The 4538-nt window shown below is 41.5% G+C and overlaps 1 pseudogene; it reads left to right on the top strand.

Annotated features, from left to right (window-relative positions):
- Positions 1–3673: 3673 nt before the first annotated feature.
- Positions 3674–4291, top strand: LOC118915872 (40S ribosomal protein S7-like; annotated as a pseudogene).
- The last annotated feature ends 247 nt before the right edge of the window (positions 4292–4538 follow it).

The raw sequence follows: 4538 nt of genomic DNA, 5'->3' as shown, positions 1-4538 counted from the left end.
GCCTTGGTTCCCACATTTTCTGGAAGTATGTGTTATTGGACTCTGGAAACATAAATCAGGTTAAACGGCTCCTCTGCTTTCCATCTTAATCAGGATAAATTCAACCCTCTCTGTGGAGATCTGGTCCATGCCCACCTCTCAAAGGGCTCCTCTCACCAAGCACCTCCTCCCTGCGGCCATACAAGCCTCATTTCTATGCCTTGAGCACACCGTCCTTCCCCAGTTCCAGGACTCTTTTAAGTGGTTATTCTTTTGCCTGAAATTCTCTTCTAGTTTGTCCCTCCTCAAATTTACACTTCTTTTTCAAAAGTCACCTGTTCAGAGATGCCTCTGGTCAAGCACTCCACCATGCCACCTATGGGAGAAGTGAGAGGAGAGGGAAGGGGCCCCAAGAAGGGGTGTTCATGGGCAGGCTGGCCACTGTGGCAGTGGGGGCTCAGGGCCTCGGAGGCCCAGCTGGGATACTGTGTAATAGGCTTCAAAGGAAGGAAATCAGCGTTTGCCCACCAACATCTGTGTGTGTGCCCTAGTGGAGAGCAGCTTCCAGACATCCATCACTGAACACAGGTGGGACCAGAGAACACCCCCGAGCAGAAGCACAGGTGATCAGATTGCAATGTCCTTGGCATCTGTCAGTGGTGACATGGCAACATGGGGCATTGGCAGTGTCAGTGGCAAACTATTTCATAATTTTGATGGGACTAAATACATGGGCAGCATTCCTGGAATATGGCCAGTCTGGGACTTGGGCATCTTCGATTAAAGCCCCAGGTCCTGCTCTAACTTGCTGTGCACACTTGGGTGAAACCCTCCCTCTCTGGGGCTCAGTTCCTTTGACTGTGAAATGGGGATTTGGATCATAGCAGTGTTTCCAAAATGTGGCCTATGGATCACAGGAGGTACAGAGCTAAGCATCTGTTATAAATGGATGAATGTAAATGGATGTTCTGATATTAAGGGCTATGCATTTTGTTAGATAAGCTGCTAACCGTTAAAATAAATACCTCCTGAAATCTCAGTAGTTTAAGACAGTAAACATTTATTTCTCACTCATGGATAGTCCAGTGTGGGCTGGTTGGGTAAAAGGGGAGATGGAAGGAAGTGGGTGGGGGAAATCAGACCTACAAGGTGGTTTAAAAATCAAGATTCTGTCCATCTACTGACTCTGCCATTTTTAAGGATCCTGGAGTCCTAAACTATATTCTTTGCATCCAGCACATAGACAAACAAAGAGAGATTGAAATAGAGGTATAGAATAGGAGATTTTAGGAACCAGGTCTAGAAATGAGTGAACCAGTACCACTGATTCTGACCATTCCTGATTGAACCATTCTTGGCCAGTATTCAGTCACATGGCTCCACCTAGCCTGGAAATGTAATCTTTTTATGTGCCCAGGAAAGTCATAAATGAGGTTTGATGAATACACATACAGAATGATGACTGCCACAATATGCCCATACATATAGATACAGGTACAGTTACAGATGCAGATATGAAAAATGTAACAACACATCAAACTTTTGATTTGATGGATATTACTCCTTGGATACGGGTAGGTGGAAATACTGATCTAAATGATTGATTTGAAATTAAGTCAAAGAAAAAGATGAAGCTAATGGTAATGGAGGAGTTGTGTAGATGAGGCAAATGGTAAAAGTGTGATATGAGTATCTTCCAACTATATGGTTTTATATGAAATCTCTTTATACAAGTTTTGTGTTGCTAAATGTGAACCTGAGACATGGACAATTCAAGTCATTCTCCTGGAAAGTATAGGAATCAGTTAACTAGTTCCACAACAATGCTGTTGGCAATCACTCTAAAACTCAGTGACTTAAAATAATCACTTACTCACATGTCTGCAGAGCAGATGGGAGTTGGATGACCTAGAATGGCCCCAGGCTGCAGGTTGGGGCCTGGTCTGCTCCATGCATCTCTCATCCTTCTTGGAACAGTACCTGCCCCAGGGCAGAAGCACAGAGGATGGGAGAAACACACTAAGTCCTTTAACACAGCCTAAGGACAGACACTTCATTGCTTCTACTAACAAACCAAAGCAAGTCATGTGGCTGAGCCCAGTATCAACAAGGCAGGAACATACACTCCACTAAAGGACTGAGTAAAATAATGCAGTCCACCACAGGTCCCCTCAAAGAGATCCAAGGGAACATGACGGATCTTGGGAAGAAAAAATTGGGGAAAGTGAGAAAAAAATTCACAACCTATTTGCACAATTTTATTCGTTATGAAAACTTATTCTGTTTTTCTGTAGCAGTTTCTCTGCTCATGCAGTTTCTCACTACAGTTGATGGAACGATGACCACTGAAAATTTGGGGAGACAAACAAGACAAAGTATTTTGTGTCACCTTCCTCTGCTGTCATAAGTGCTAGCAAATAACTTCCTCAAGGTCTCAGTATGAGCCTGACTAAGATTCTAAGTGGGCAAAAAACCATCATCTGGTGATACCTTACTGGTTTGGGACAGCAACAGTAAGATCTTAAGAGAAGATAAGCAACCCAGTATAAGTTGTTTTTCCTTATGTGGAATACTGTTATATAAAAACAAAGTCGAAACTAAATTAACTAAATTGAAATATTTTTCCTGCTTTTTAAAATTCGTATGTTTCTTCCCTTCCCATCCTTATAAAACATCACTGTGGTCAGTATGGTAGTTTACAGATCTGCTCATAATTCCCTGCTCTTCTGTTTATCTGTACCCTCTGCAGTGAGCCTTTGCTGCTCTTCCTATCAAGCAAAGGAGTCTGTTTGCTCACACTTTGCATCTGGACCCATCCTGTGACTTGCTTTAGAAAACAGAATGCAGCAGATTTAAGCCAAACCTGTTCCAAACCTAACTCAAGTTTCCATTCTCTTTTGGACCCCGCCACTGCTGTAAGAACAAGTCCAAGCTGGCCTGCTGGGGAATGAGACACCATATGGAACACAGCTGTATTGTCTCAGCTGAGGTGACCATGGATGCAAGAGACTAGATGCATGAGCCCAGCCAAGATTAGGAAAGCCACCCCTACCAACTCATAGACCAGTGAGAAATAATTTATTATTTTTGTTTTAAAACAATGAGTTTTGGGGTTGTTTGTTATGCAGCTATACTTACTGATATACACAGAATGAACTTATCCCAGTCTTCCCCCTCCCTAATGCACATATGTTGGACTTGGTCATGGCACTTTGGCCAATAGAATGCAAGCAGATGTGACATAAAGCTGAAGGTTTAAATGTGCTTGTGTGGCTGGATAAAGGCCCCCTGGAGTTTCCACCACCATGAAGCCCCAGGTAGTTGCTGAGCCTTTAGCTTGGGTCCTGGGATGTGGATATGGATATGGAAAGCCAACTTGAAATTGACTTGAAACCTACAGGTCATCCTGGAGGAGCAAAATGAAATGACACAAAATGTATTATTTTGTATCTATTTTTTCCATTGAACATTATGTCTGTGAAAATCATGGATATTGTTAAATGCAACAGCCAATCATTAGTTTTTTTCCATTGATGAATAGTATTCCATTGTATGTATATACCAAAATTGTTTATCCATTGTAAAATTGACGCACATTTGAATTATTTCAACTGTGGACTATTAAGAATAAAGTTTGGCTCTTCTAGGCCAGCACTAGCCAACACACATTGGGTCTTTCACCAAGGAGAAAGCCATGTTCAGTTGGAGCACGAAGATCGTGAAGCCCAATGGTGAGAAGATGGACGACTTCAGGACATCTCCAAGGCCATCCTTGAGCTGCAGATGAACTCGGGCCTGAAGGCCCAGCTGCCGGAGATGAATATAACAGCAGCCAAAGAAATTGAAGTTTGTCAAAAAGCTATTTTAATCTTTGTTCTCATTCCTCAACTAAAATCTCTCCAGAAAATCAAAGCCCAACTAGTATGTGAATTGGAGAAAAAGTTCAGTGGGAAGCACATTGTCTTTATTGCTCAGAGGAGAATTCTGCCTAAGCCAATTCTGCCTAAGCCAACTTGGAAAAGCTGTACAAAAATAAGCAAAAGTATCCCAGGAGCCACACTCTGACAACTATGTATATGCAATCCTGGAAGAGCTGGTTTTCACAAGTGAAATTGTGGGCAAGAGAATCCGCATGAAACTGATGGCAGCCAGCTCAGATGGGTCCATTAGGACAAAACACAAGAGAACAATGTAGAGCACAAGGTCGAAACTTTTTCTAGTGTCTGGAGGAAGCTCATGGGCAAGGATGTTAATTTTGAATTCCTGGAGTTTCAGTTGTAAACAAAAAATGACTAAATAAAATATCACTCAAAAAAAAGGAAAATTGTTTGAATTTTTTTACACATGTCTTTTTGTTGAAATAAGGACATAATTGTTGGGCATAACTCTCTTAATGGTATTTTAATTAAGGAAATTTTGTACAACCTAAGTGTCCATAAATAGAGATTAGGCTCGGTAAATTATGATACAGCCATATGAGATAATATGCTGTAGCCATTTTCTTTTAGAAGATTTTTAATGACTATATACAATATGGTTTCACTTATGTCCCCAAATTA

This window comes from Manis pentadactyla, chromosome 5 (genome assembly GCF_030020395.1).
Source record: "Manis pentadactyla isolate mManPen7 chromosome 5, mManPen7.hap1, whole genome shotgun sequence".
In the NCBI taxonomy this organism is placed as follows: Eukaryota; Metazoa; Chordata; class Mammalia; order Pholidota; family Manidae; genus Manis; species Manis pentadactyla.
Note: the sequence above shows the minus strand (reverse complement) of the source record. Positions and strands in the feature narration are given on the sequence as shown.